This window comes from Bombina bombina, chromosome 1, assembly GCF_027579735.1.
Source record: "Bombina bombina isolate aBomBom1 chromosome 1, aBomBom1.pri, whole genome shotgun sequence".
In the NCBI taxonomy this organism is placed as follows: Eukaryota; Metazoa; Chordata; class Amphibia; order Anura; family Bombinatoridae; genus Bombina; species Bombina bombina.
In genome coordinates this window covers 1,238,417,961-1,238,433,541 of record NC_069499.1, presented here as the reverse complement: position 1 = coordinate 1,238,433,541, position 15,581 = coordinate 1,238,417,961, and positions in this window count along the sequence as shown.

Sequence of the window (15,581 nt, the reverse complement as noted above, 5' to 3'; positions counted from 1 at the left end):
GATTCATCCTGTTCCATTAGGAGAACAAGGGATGGGGTTCTACTCCAATCTGTTCATAGTTCCCAAAAAAGAGGGAACGTTCAGACCAATCTTAGATCTCAAGATCTTAAACAAGTTTCTCAAGGTTCCATCGTTCAAAATGGAAACCATTCGAACAATTCTTCCTTCCATCCAGGAAGGTCAATTCATGACCACGGTGGATTTAAAGGATGCGTATCTACATATTCCTATCCACAAGGAACATCATCGGTTCCTAAGGTTCGCATTCCTGGACAAGCATTACCAGTTCGTGGCGCTTCCTTTCGGATTAGCCACTGCTCCAAGGATTTTCACAAAGGTACTAGGGTCCCTTCTAGCGGTGCTAAGACCAAGGGGCATTGCAGTAGTACCTTACTTGGACGACATTCTGATTCAAGCGTCGTCCCTTCCTCAAGCAAAGGCTCACACGGACATAGTCCTGGCCTTTCTCAGATCTCACGGATGGAAAGTGAACGTGGAAAAGAGTTCTCTATCTCCGTCGACAAGGGTTCCCTTCTTGGGAACAATAATAGACTCCTTAGAAATGAGGATTTTTCTGACAGAGGCCAGAAAAACAAAACTTCTAAACTCTTGTCAAACACTTCATTCCGTTCCTCTTCCTTCCATAGCGCAGTGCATGGAAGTAATAGGTTTGATGGTAGCGGCAATGGACATAGTTCCTTTTGCGCGCATTCATCTAAGACCATTACAACTGTGCATGCTCAGTCAGTGGAATGGGGACTATACAGACTTGTCTCCGAAGATACAAGTAAATCAGAGGACCAGAGACTCACTCCGTTGGTGGCTGTCCCTGGACAACCTGTCACAAGGGATGACCTTCTGCAGACCAGAGTGGGTCATTGTCACGACCGACGCCAGTCTGATGGGCTGGGGCGCGGTCTGGGGATCCCTGAAAGCTCAGGGTCTTTGGTCTTGGGAGGAATCTCTTCTACCGATAAATATTCTGGAACTGAGAGCGATATTCAATGCTCTCAAGGCTTGGCCTCAGCTAGCAAAGGCCAAGTTCATACGGTTTCAATCAGACAACATGACGACTGTTGCGTACATCAACCATCAGGGGGGAACAAGGAGTTCCCTGGCGATGGAAGAAGTGACCAAAATCATTCAATGGGCGGAGACTCACTCCTGCCACCTGTCTGCAATCCACATCCCAGGAGTGGAAAATTGGGAAGCGGATTTTCTGAGTCGTCAGACATTACATCCGGGGGAGTGGGAACTCCATCCGGAAATCTTTGCCCAAATTACTCAACTGTGGGGCATTCCAGACATGGATCTGATGGCCTCTCGTTAGAACTTCAAGGTTCCTTGCTACGGGTCCAGATCCAGGGATCCCAAGGCGACTCTAGTAGATGCACTAGTAGCACCTTGGACCTTCAAACTAGCTTATGTATTCCCGCCGTTTCCTCTCATCCCCAGGCTGGTAGCCAGGATCCATCAGGAGAGGGCGTCGGTGATCTTGATAGCTCCTGCGTGGCCACGCAGGACTTGGTATGCAGATCTGGTGAATATGTCATCGGCTCCACCATGGAAGCTACCTTTGAGACGAGACCTTCTTGTTCAAGGTCCGTTCGAACATCCGAATCTGGTCTCACTCCAGCTGACTGCTTGGAGATTGAACGCTTGATCTTATCAAAACGAGGGTTCTCAGATTCTGTTATTGATACTCTTGTTCAGGCCAGAAAGCCTGTAACTAGAAAAATTTACCACAAAATATGGAAAAAATATATCTGTTGGTGTGAATCTAAAGGATTCCCTTGGGACAAGGTAAAGATTCCTAAGATTCTATCCTTTCTTCAAGAAGGATTGGAGAAAGGATTATCTGCAAGTTCCTTGAAGGGACAGATTTCTGCCTTGTCTGTGTTACTCCACAAAAAGCTGGCAGCTGTGCCAGATGTTCAAGCCTTTGTTCAGGCTCTGGTTAGAATCAAGCCTGTTTACAAACCTTTGACTCCTCCTTGGAGTCTCAACTTAGTTCTTTCAGTTCTTCAGGGGGTTCCGTTTGAACCCTTACATTCCGTTGATATTAAGTTATTATCTTGGAAAGTTTTGTTTTTGGTTGCAATTTCTTCTGCCAGAAGAGTTTCAGAATTATCTGCTCTGCAGTGTTCTCCTCCTTATCTGGTGTTCCATGCAGATAAGGTGGTTTTACGTACTAAACCTGGTTTTCTTCCAAAAGTTGTTTCTAACAAAAACATTAACCAGGAGATAGTCGTGCCTTCTTTGTGTCCGAAACCAGTTTCGAAGAAGGAACGTTTGTTGCACAATTTGGATGTTGTTCGCGCTCTAAAATTCTATTTAGATGCTACAAAGGATTTTAGACAAACATCTTCCTTGTTTGTTGTTTATTCTGGTAAAAGGAGAGGTCAAAAAGCAACTTCTACCTCTCTCTCTTTTTGGATTACAAGCATCATCAGATTGGCTTACGAGACTGCCGGACGGCAGCCTCCTGAAAGAATCACAGCTCATTCCACTAGGGCTGTGGCTTCCACATGGGCCTTCAAGAACGAGGCTTCTGTTGATAAGATATGTAGGGCAGCGACTTGGTCTTCACTGCACACTTTTACCAAATTTTACAAGTTTGATACTTTTGCTTCTTCTGAGGCTGTTTTTGGGAGAAAGGTTTTGCAAGCCGTGGTGCCTTCCATTTAGGTGACCTGATTTGCTCCCTCCCTTCATCCGTGTCCTAAAGCTTTGGTATTGGTTCCCACAAGTAAGGATGACGCCGTGGACCGGACACACCTATGTTGGAGAAAACAGAATTTATGTTTACCTGATAAATTACTTTCTCCAACGGTGTGTCCGGTCCACGGCCCGCCCTGGTTTTTTAATCAGGTCTGATAATTTATTTTCTTTAACTACAGTCACCACGGTATCATATGGTTTCTCCTATGCAAATATTCCTCCTTAACGTCGGTCGAATGACTGGGGTAGGCGGAGCCTAGGAGGGATCATGTGACCAGCTTTGCTGGGCTCTTTGCCATTTCCTGTTGGGGAGGAGAATATCCCACAAGTAAGGATGACGCCGTGGACCGGACACACCGTTGGAGAAAGTAATTTATCAGGTAAACATAAATTCTGTTTTGCCTACCGATCATATCTGCTAGATTGTAACACTACGAAGTTGATGTTCAGTTTATGTAGCAGCGGTCAATTTATTATTACCCAGAGTACGGATATTATGGTATCCACTTAAAGGCACATTTGGAATTTTATATAACAACAGTCTGTCTTATATAACAAGAGGAACACTATATATTTAGTGTTTATTCTCATGTAACTACACCGGCAGTGGTAATCAAAAACAAGAATTTCTTTCATGTAATTAGCAAGAGTCCATGAGCTAGTGACGTATGGGATATACATTCCTACCAGGAGGGGCAAAGTTTCCCAAACCTCAAAATGCCTATAAATACACCCCTCACCACACCCACAATTCAGTTTTACAAACTTTGCCTCCTATGGAGGTGGTGAAGTAAGTTTGTGCTAGATTCTACGTTGATATGCGCTCCGCAGCAAGTTGGAGCCCGGTTTTCCTCTCAGCGTGCAGTGAATGTCAGAGGGATGTGAGGAGAGTATTGCCTATTTGAATGCAGTGATCTCCTTCTACGGGGTCTATTTCATAGGTTCTCTGTTATCGGTCGCAGAGATTCATCTCTTACCTCCCTTTTCAGATCGACAATATACTCTTATATATATACCATTACCTCTGCTGATTCTCGTTTCAGTACTGGTTTGGTTTTCTACAAACATGTAAATGAGTGTCCTGGGGTAAGTAAATCTTATTTTCTGTGACACTCTAAGCTATGGTTGGGCACTTTGTTTATAAAGTTCTAAATATATGTATTCAAACATTTATTTGCCTTGACTCAGAATGTTCAACATTCCTTATTTTCAGACAGTCAGTTTCATATTTGGGATAATGCATTTGAATCAAACATTTTTTCTTACCTTAAAAATTTGACTCTTTTTTCCCTGTCGGCTGTTAGGCTCGCGGGGGCTGAAAATGCTTCATTTTATTGCGTCATTCTTGGCGCAGACTTTTTTGGCGCAAAAAATCTTTTCCGTTTCCGGCGTCATACGTGTCGCCGGAAGTTGCGTCATTTTTTGACGTTCTTTTGCGCCAAAAATGTCGGCGCTCCGGATGTGGCGTCATTTTTGGCGCCAAAAGCATTTAGGCGCCAAATAATGTGGGCGTCTTATTTGGCGCTAAAAAATATGGGCGTCGCTTTTGTCTCCACATTATTTAAGTCTCATTTTTCATTGCTTCTGGTTGCTAGAAGCTTGTTCTATGGCATTTTTTCCCATTCCTGAAACTGTCATTTAAGGAATTTGATCAATTTTGCTTTATATGTTGTTTTTTCTCTTACATATTGCAAGATGTCTCACATTGCATCTGAGTCAGAAGATACTTCAGGAAAATCGCTGTCTAGTGCTGGAACTACCAAAGCTAAGTGTATCTGCTGTAAACTTTTGGTAGCTATTCCTCCGGCTGTTGTTTGTATTAATTGTCATGACAAACTTGTTAATGCAGATAATATTTCCTTTAGTAATGTACCATTGCCTGTTGCAGTTCCTTCAACATCTAAGGTGCAGAATGTTCCTGATAACATAAGAGATTTTGTTTCTGAATCCATCAAGAAGGCTATGTCTGTTATTTCTCCTTCTAGAAAACATAAAAAATCTTTTAAAACTTCTCTCCTTACAGATGAATTTTTAAATGAACATCATCATTCTGATTCTGATGACTCTTCTGGTTCAGAGGATTCTGTCTCAGAGATTGATGCTGATAAATCTTCATATTTATTTAAAATGGAATTTATTCGTTCTTTACTTAAAGAAGTACTAATTGCTTTAGAAATAGAGGATTCTGGTCCTCTTGATACTAATTCTAAACGTTTAGATAAGGTATTTAAATCTCCTGTGGTTATTCCAGAAGTTTTTCCTGTTCCTAATGCTATTTCTGAAGTAATTTCTAAAGAATGGGATAAATTGGGTAATTCATTTACTCCTTCTAAACGTTTTAAGCAATTATATCCTGTGCCATCTGACAGATTAGAATTTTGGGACAAAATCCCTAGAGTTGATGGGGCTATTTCTACCCTTGCTAAACGTACTACTATTCCTACGTCAGATGGTACTTCGTTTAAGAATCCTTTCTAAGAAAAGCTTATCTGTGTTCAGGTAATCTTCTTAGACCTGCTATATCATTGGCTGATGTTGCTGCAGCTTCAACTTTTTGGTTGGAAACTTTAGAGCAACAAGTAACGGATCATGATTCTCATAATATTATTATTCTTCTTCAGCATGCTAATAATTTTATCTGTGATGCCATTTTTGATATTATCAGAGTTGATGTCAGGTTTATGTCTCTAGCTATTTTAGCTAGAAGAGCTTTATGGCTTAAGACTTGGAATGCTGATATGGCTTCTAAATCAACTCTACTTTCCATTTCTTTCCAGGGTAACAAATTATTTGGTTCTCAGTTGGATTCTATTATCTCAACTGTTACTGGTGGGAAAGGAACTTTTTTACCACAGGATAAAAAATCTAAGGGTAAAAACAGGGCTAATAATCGTTTTCGTTCCTTTCGTTTCAACAAAGAACAAAAGCCTGATCCTTCATCCTCAGGAGCAGTTTCAGTTTGGAAACCATCTCCAGTCTGGAATAAATCCAAGCCTTCTAGAAAGGCAAAGCCTGCTTGTAAGTCCACATGAAGGTGCGGCCCTCATTCCAGCTCAGCTGGTAGGGGGCAGGTTACGTTTTTTCAAAGAAATTTGGATCAATTCTGTTCACAATCTTTGGATTCAGAACATTGTTTCAGAAGGGTACAGAATTGGTTTCAAGATGAGACCTCCTGCAAAGAGATTTTTTCTTTCCCGTGTCCCAGTAAATCCAGTGAAAGCTCAAGCATTTCTGAATTGTGTTTCAGATCTAGAGTTGGCTGGAGTAATTATGCCAGTTCCAGTTTCGGAACAGGGGATGGGGTTTTATTCAAATCTCTTCATTGTACCAAAGAAGGAGAATTCCTTCAGACCAGTTCTGGATCTAAAAATATTGAATCGTTATGTAAGGATACCAACGTTCAAAATGGTAACTGTAAGGACTATCTTGCCTTTTGTTCAGCAAGGGCATTATATGTCCACAATAGATTTACAGGATGCATATCTGCATATTCCGATTCATCCAGATCCTTATCAGTTCCTGAGATTCTCTTTTCTGGACAAGCATTACCAGTTTGTGGCTCTGCCGTTTGGCCTAGCTACAGCTCCAAGAATTTTTACAAAGGTTCTCGGTGCCCTTCTGTCTGTAATCAGAGAACAGGGTATTGTGGTATTTCCTTATTTGGACGATATCTTGGTACTTGCTCAGTCTTTACATTTAGCAGAATCTCATACGAATCGACTTGTGTTGTTCAGTGTCCATGACTCTGTCTTTGACAGACAAGAGACGTCTAAAATTGATTTCAGCTTGTCGAAATCTTCAGTCACAATCATTCCCTTCGGTAGCCTTATGCATGGAAATTCTAGGTCTTATGACTGCTGCATCGGACGCGATCCCCTTTGCTCGTTTTCACATGCGACCTCTTCAGCTCTGTATGCTGAATCAATGGTGCAAGGATTACACAAAGATATCTCAATTAATATCTTTAAAACCGATTGTACGACACTCTCTAACGTGGTGGACAGATCACCATCGTTTAATTCAGGGGGCTTCTTTTGTGCTTCCGACCTGGACTGTAATTTCAACAGATGCAAGTCTCACAGGTTGGGGAGCAGTGTGGGGATCTCTGATAGCACAAGGAGTTTGGGAATCTCAGGAGGTGAGATTACCGATCAATATTTTGGAACTCCGTGCAATTTTCAGAGCTCTTCAGTTTTGGCCTCTTCTGAAGAGAGAATCGTTCATTTGTTTTCAGACAGACAATGTCACAACTGTGGCATACATCAATCATCAAGGAGGGACTCACAGTCCTCTGGCTATGAAAGAAGTATCTCGAATTCTGGTTTGGGCGGAATCCAGCTCCTGTCTAATCTCTGCGGTTCATATCCCAGGTATAGACAATTGGGAAGCGGATTATCTCAGTCGCCAAACGTTGCATCCGGGCGAATGGTCTCTTCACCCAGAGGTATTTCTTCAGATTGTTCAAATGTGGGAACTTCCAGAAATAGATCTGATGGCGTCTCATCTAAACAAGAAACTTCCCAGGTATCTGTCCAGATCCCGGGATCCTCAGGCGGAGGCAGTGGATGCATTATCACTTCCTTGGAAGTATCATCCTGCCTATATCTTTCCGCCTCTAGTTCTTCTTCCAAGAGTAATCTCCAAGATTCTGAAGGAATGCTCGTTTGTTCTGCTGGTAGCTCCGGCATGGCCTCACAGGTTTTGGTATGCGGATCTTGTCCGGATGGCCTCTTGCCAACCGTGGACTCTTCCGTTAAGACCAGACCTTCTGTCGCAAGGTCCTTTTTTCCATCAGGATCTGAAATCCTTAAATTTAAAGGTATGGAGATTGAACGCTTGATTCTTGGTCAAAAGGTTTCTCTGACTCTGTGATTAATACTATGTTACAGGCGCGTAAATCTGTATCTAGAGAGATATATTATAGAGTCTGGAAGACCTATATTTCTTGGTGTCTTTCTCATCATTTTTCTTGGCATTCTTTTAGAATACCGAGAATTTTACAGTTTCTTCAGGATGGTTTAGATAAGGGTTTGTCCGCAAGTTCCTTGAAAGGTCAAATCTCTGCTCTTTCTGATCTTTTTCACAGAAAGATTGCTATTCTTCCTGATATTCATTGTTTTGTACAAGCTTTGGTTCGTATAAAACCTGTCATTAAGTCAATTTCTCCTCCTTGGAGTTTGAATTTGGTTCTGGGGGCTCTTCAAGCTCCTCCGTTTGAACCTATGCATTCATTGGACATTAAATTACTTTCTTGGAAAGTTTTGTTCCTTTTGGCAATCTCTTCTGCCAGAAGAGTTTCTGAATTATCTGCTCTTTCTTGTGAGTCTCCTTTTCTGATTTTTCATCAGGATAAGGCGGTGTTGCGAACTTCTTTTGAATTTTTACCTAAAGTTGTGAATTCCAACAACATTAGTAGAGAAATTGTGGTTCCTTCATTATGTCCTAATCCTAAGAATTCTAAGGAGAAATCGTTGCATTCTTTGGATGTTGTTAGAGCTTTGAAATATTATGTTGAAGCTACTAAGTCTTTCCGAAAGACTTCTAGTTTATTTGTTATCTTTTCCGGTTCTAGAAAAGGCCAGAAAGCTTCTGCCATTTCTTTGGCATCTTGGTTGAAATCTTTAATTCATCTTGCCTATGTTGAGTCGGGTAAAACTCCGCCTCAGAGGATCACAGCTCATTCTACTAGGTCAGTTTCTACTTCCTGGGCGTTTAGGAATGAAGCTTCAATTGATCAGATTTGCAAAGCAGCAACTTGGTCCTCTTTGCATACTTTTACTAAATTCTACCATTTTGATGTATTTTCTTCTTCTGAAGCAGTTTTTGGTAGAAAAGTACTTCAGGCAGCGGTTTCAGTTTGAATCTTCTGCTTATGTTTTTCATTAAACTTTATTTTGGGTGTGGATTATTTTCAGCAGGAATTGGCTGTCTTTATTTTATCCCTCCCTCTCTAGTGACTCTTGTGTGGAAAGATCCACATCTTGGGTAGTCATTATCCCATACGTCACTAGCTCATGGACTCTTGCTAATTACATGAAAGAAAACATAATTTATGTAAGAACTTACCTGATAAATTCATTTCTTTCATATTAGCAAGAGTCCATGAGGCCCGCCCTTTTTTTGTGGTGGTTATGATTTTTGTATAAAGCACAATTATTCCAATTCCTTATTTTATATGCTTTCACACTTTTTTATCACCCCACTTCTTGGCTATTCGTTAAACTGAATTGTGGGTGTGGTGAGGGGTGTATTTATAGGCATTTTGAGGTTTGGGAAACTTTGCCCCTCCTGGTAGGAATGTATATCCCATACGTCACTAGCTCATGGACTCTTGCTAATATGAAAGAAATGAATTTATCAGGTAAGTTCTTACATAAATTATGTTTTTATAACAAGTCTAAATAAAATATTAACTAATAAAGTTTCAGTCCCAAATAAACTTAATGGAACCTCATGAATGTTAGATTAATAATATCTCCCTACTTGGTGTAAATCTCTTATGCAAGATACAGTAACATCGATACAAACATAAAAACACTATATTATTAATGGTAATAATATTACTATGAAGTGTGACCTCTAATTACACTGGTATCTTGGATGACAGTGTGTATGTTTGCCAGACTTTGTTTATTAAAATATCGAAGACATTATCAATATTCAGCACGAAGCCTTTATTTTTCTAATATACAACAAAGCTGCTGGAACATACTATTGAATGTGCAAATGCACCTAGTAAGGTTACCCACACTGTTGTGTTATGATCCAGCAACATGCTATTCTAAACCAAGAGGCATAAACTAATTCTAAAAGTGCTCACAACTCAAATCATGACAATGTTAACACTTGAGCTCCTCAACAGGCTATAATATAGCCATATATGTATATTTGTACTGATACTCACAGAGTAACTCAAAGGGATTCTATATAAAGTCCCTAATATCATGACTAGTGAATAAAAGTGAATATAAATCAATAATCATCAGCAATAACACACTGACTAACCTTACTCGAGTTTTCACAATTGTTGTACATTTAATACGAGTGATTGTTACTAGCCCCAACACCATATAATTAATTTATTAAAGATACTACATATCCACTATACCCACTATTACATGCTCTATAAGTAAGATTTTCTTGGCTCCTAAGAGTGTTTTTAAGTGTGTGTTTTCCATTTTTAATTAGCCTTTAATAAAAGTTAATTTTTAATGTAAATTAGTTTATCCAGACAGTTTTGTCTTTGTTCTTTGCACATTCTTGCATGACTCTCTCTGTTACCACAATTTGATTTAATTGAGTAATCCCCAGAGTGCTACAAATGTAGTCTATCCCAGATAAGGTCACCCAACCTATCTGTCAGTTTTTTGTTTAAACTCCTTTTACTACATAGCACCTATTTCCTTAACTCTACTAATGTGTAGAACTCACATAAGTTATTAATGAATAGAGGGGATAATTTCATTTTATATTAAGTAGTGCCATTGGACACCTCTTTTGTTCTAAGTCTGCTTTGTTTGTTGTCTACTCTGGACAGAGGAGAGGCCAAAAGGCTTCGGCAACCTCTCTTTTGTTTTGGCTAAGAAGTATAATCCGCTTAGCTTATGAGACTGCTGGCCAGCAGCCTCCTGAAAGGATTACAGCTCATTCTACTAGAGCTGTGACTTCCACATGGGCCTTTAAAAATTAGGCTTCTGTTGAACAGATTTGCAAGGCGGCGACTTGGTCTTCGCTGCATACCTTTTCAAAATTCTATAAATTTGATACTTTTGCTTCTTCGGAGGCTATTTTTGGGAGAAAGGTTTTACAGGCAGTGGTACCTTCCGTTTAAGTACCTGCCTTGTCCCTCCCTTCATCCGTGTACTTTAGCTTTGGTATTGGTATCCCACAAGTAGTGGATGATCCGTGGACTGGATACACCTTACAAGAGAAAACATAATTTATGCTTACCTGATAAATTTATTTCTCTTGTGGTGTATCCAGTCCACGGCCCGCCCTGTCATTTTAAGGCAGGTATTTTTTAAATTTTAAACTACAGTCACCACTGCACCCTATGGTTTCTCCTTTCTCTGCTTGTCTTCGTTAGAATGACTGGATATGGCAGTTAGGGGAGGAGCTATATAGAATCTCTGCTGTGGGTGATCCTCTTGCAACTTCCTGTTGGGAAGGAGAATATCCCACAAGTAATGGATGATCCGTGGACTGGATACACCACAAGAGAAATAAATTTATCAGGTAAGCATAAATTATGTTATTTCCTTCCTAATATAAGGAGAGTCTACGGCATAATTCCTTGGGAAATACTGAACCTGGCCACCAAGAGGAGGCAAAGACACCCAAGCCAAAGGCTTAAATACCTCTCCCACATCCCCAGTCATTCTTTGCCTTTCGTCACAGGAGGATGGCAGAGAAGTGTCAGAAGATTTTGGAGTAGTTCCTTAGGAGGGGTATCTGCCCTTCGATATGGGACTGGAGTTTTAAGTAGTCTTGTCAGCCTCTCAGTGAGAGCATTGACGAAAGTTAGAGTCTGGAGATGCTGGGAGAGTCTTTCTGCGAACCCATCCAGACTACCTGCTAACCTACCTGCTAACAGCTCCTTAAGCAATCAGTGTTGACTAGTTTCACTGCCTGCTTGTTTTCTTCACTCTAGTCCATGTCAGGAGCAATGCTACAAGACTGTCTTGAGAGGCTTTGTTTCTGTTCCACAGCATGGATTCTGGTAAGATCGTTTAAATTTTTACATATGTTGGAAACGCTAGAAGACAGGGTCACAGTATGTCTCCTTTTATCTGTATAGAATCATGGGTTAATATCTCCTGAGGGGGATTATTGAACAGTGGGGATTAATCAAATGTGTTGCTTTGATATTATGCTGCTTTATGTGATAGAATTTATTGGGCTCATAGACTGTTTATTATGTGGCTGGAACACACAGGTTTTTTACTTTCACTTTGAATGCTGCTCAGCTTGTAGCTTGGGTACTTCCTCTATTCCAAATAGTAATACCTGTTTATATTGTGAGGAGGCTTTGGTATGCCCGCCCTTTCAATTATGTTCCACATGCCTTGACAAAGTTATTAGGTCTAAGAAGGTTAACCCCTTTAGTACCACTGAGCCGTCCACCTCTGAGGACTTGCCATTCCGTGAGGTGCATACCCATCAGTCATCTCCCTCATCACATGCAGCTTCCTGTAGCACACTTGATCCTCCATCTGGAGGGAGCCTTTTACCATCAGACTTTACCGTGCAATAAAAGCCGGCGGTGTCTGAAGCCCTCAGTGCTTTACCTTGCCCTGCCAAGCGCAAGCAAAAAGTTAGATATAGCTCTCCTGCCCAGGGGTCATCGAGGGATTTATTGGATTTATCTGTTTTTCAAGTATCCAAGGATGATTCACACTCTGAGACTGAGGGTGAACTTTCTGGGTCTGAGTCTGCTACCTCTAAGCCTCCTGCTGCGGAGGAACCAACCTTTAGATTTACGATTGAACACTTACGTTTTCTTCTAAAGGAGATCCTGTCTACATTAGAGGTTCCAGAGGCCAAGCTGTCTGACGAACCTTTGATTCCTAAATTAGACAGCGTTAATGAGGACAGGGTATTGCCGTTAACTTTTCCAGTTCCTGTAAAAATGGCAAATATTATTAAAAACGAGTGGGATAGAATTGGATCTTCCTTTTTCCCGGTCCAGGACTCTCAATTGGAGTTGTGGGGCTCCATCCCTAAAGTGGATGGCGCTATCTCCACGCTTGCCAAGCGTACTACTATCCCACTTGAGGATAGCTCGTCGTTCAGAGAGCCGATGGATAAAAAGAGGGAAACTTTTCTAAGGAAAATGTTTCAAAGCAGATTTAGAGTGAGTGCACCAAGAAAAAATATTGCAATATAGAGAAGAAAGGCTCAGACCCTAAAACGACAATTATTCCTCTAAACAATTGTCAAATTTGAACAAAAGAGTGTAAACGGAAGGGGAGCTAATGTTTTTCTAATATGTAAAGACAAGTATACAATGTTCCGGATATGTTATTACAAGTGTTAATTTATAAAATCAAAAAGGCGTGATGGTTTAATGTTAATGGTTTTAATAACACCTATATGTGATATTATGTAGGAGGAATCCTCTCTGTATCAATGTGTGTACTGTGTTTGAAAGGATATAACAGATACCTTTATGTACTCAAACAGAATAAAAAGCAATAATAGAACAAAAATACTATTATGGTACCAATATGCTGCCTTAGGCTAAAATACAAAATTGTATTGAGAGATATGATCTAAACCTAAATAGTTAAAATGTATGCAATTAAAGAGACAGCAATAAACTGAAAATGCAAAGGATAAAAAATGCAATATGGAATAAAACATATAAATAATACAATGTATAAAAAAGTGCAACTTTAATGCATAAGTATTACAAGAAAGCGATGGTTAAATAAAATTGAACTCAAAAAAATAAAAATAAAAAAATATATTGAGTATGAAAACTTATCTCACTGCAGTGGATAATAATTGGTTTGGTCAAAAGAAATGTTCTGTAAAAACAATTTTAGTAACGGGATCCCGTAATGGAACCTCAAGGACTAGAATGCTGGTAGCAGTGGTTTTTTTATCGTAGACAGTGAAAAGTACTTGTAAAGGCGGTATGTACCGTGGTTTAGAAAATAGTTTGTGATGCGATCCTTACTGTGAAAAACTTGTGAGTTACAGTCAGACTTATTTTCGATAAGACACTTTTTATCACAAATGTTTAAAATTACAGTGCCTGTAAGTAGTGTCTCACGATGGAGTTTCAAACAGGCTAAAACTCATGATTGAGGTCAGATTTTTATGCGGTAGGTCCTTCCGGGTCACAGATATTGTGGCCAGTCGATGGTAGGGATGTTGTGTAAGGGACAAGGCTCTAAATCCCAACAAAAACAGTCCTCCTTTAAGCCCGAGCAAACCAAGAGTACTTGGAAGCCGACTCAATCCTGGAATAAATCCAAACAGAGCAAGAAGCCACAAGAATCACTTACAGTTCCTAAGGTTTGTGTTCCTGGACCAGCACTTCCAGTTCATTGCACTTCCGTTTGGTCTAGCTACTGCCCCAAGAATTTTCACAAAGGTTCTAGGGGCTGTCTAGCAGTTGCCAAAACCCAGGGTATAGAAGTAGCTCCATACTTGGACGATATTCTGGTACAAGCTCCATCTTTTCGTCTGGCGGAGGACCATTCGGTATCTCTTCTCTCTCTTCTTCGATCTCATGTATGGAAGATAAACTTAGAAAATAGTTCTCTTATTCCAAGCACCAGGGTAGAATTCCTGGGTACTGTGATAGATTCCATATCCATGAGGATATTTCTAACAGACCAGAGACTTTGCAAGCTAGCTTCGGCATGTCTTGCCCTCCAGACCTCCTTAAGGCCATCTGTGGCTCAGTGTATGGAAGTAATTGGTCTCATGGTGTCCAGCATGGACATTCCCTTTGGCAGGTTCCGTCTTAGACCGTTGCAACTGTGCATGCTGAGGCAGTGGAACGGCGATCATTCAGATCTGTCTCAACAGATTTCTCTGGACAACCGGTTGAGAGAATCGCTCTCTTGGTGGCTCTATCCAGATCATCTGTCCCGAGGGACATCCTTTCTAAGACCATCCTGGGAGATTGTTACTACGGATGTGAGTCTATCAGGATGGGGAGCTGTTTGGGGTGCCAAGAAGGCACAGGGCCTGTGGTCCCAGGAGTAACACTCCCGATCAACTTCGGGCAATCTTCAATGCTCTGAAGGCTTAGCCCGGTTTTATCGTCCTGGTTTATCAGATTTCAATCAGACAATATAACCTTGGTGGCTTACATCAACCATCAGAGGGGGGAACGTGAAGCTCCCTAGCAATAAAGGAAGTTTCTCGGATTCTGGAGTGGGCGGAGGCCCACAGCTGTTCGCTGTCAGCGATCCACATTCCGGGTGTAGACAACTGGGAAGCGGATTTTCTCAGCAGACAATCCTTTCATCCGGGGGAATGGTCTCTCCATCCCGAGGTGTTTCCGGAGATATGCTTCAGGTGGGGGATGCCGGAGATAGATCTCATGGTGTCTTGTCTCAATACCAAGCTACCCAGATATGGGTTGAGGTCCAGGGATCCTCAGGCAGAGCTAATAGATGCATTAGCAGTGCCTTGGAGGTTTAATATAATTTACCTTTTCCTGCCGTTACCACTCCTTCCTTGTGTAGTGGCCCGCATCAAGCAGAAGCAGGCATCAGTGATACTGATTGCTCCATCGTGGCTGCAAATGACGTGGTTCGCGGATCTGGTGGGGATGTCATCTTCTCCTCCATGAAAGTTACCTTGTCGCAGGGATCTACTGGAACAAAGTAACTTTGTTCATCAAAATCTAGATTCTCTGAGGCTGACTGCGTGGAGATTGAATGCTTAGTCCTAGCCAAGAGAGGTTTTTCTGAGAGTTATTGATACTCTCATTCAAGCACGTAAGCTGGTTACTCATCGCATCTATCATAAGGTATGGAGAACCTATTTATTCTGGTGTGAAGAGTGTGGATTCCCCTGTTAATGTTGCCAGGATCCTATCGTTTCTCCAGGATGGACTGGAGAAGGGTCTTTCTGCCAGTTCCCTTAGGGGACAAATTTCGTCCCTGACTGTTTTACTGCACAAGAGGCTCTCAGAGCTCCCAGATGTACAGTCTTTTGTTAAGGCTCTGATTAGGATCAGACCTGTGTTCAGATCTAAGGCTCCTCCTTAGAGTCTGAATCTTGTTCTTAAGGTTTTGCAGCGGGCTCCGTTTGAGCCTATGCATGAAATTGACTTTAAAGGGACACTGAACCCAAATTTTTTCTTTTGTGATTCAGATAGAGCATGAAATTTTAAG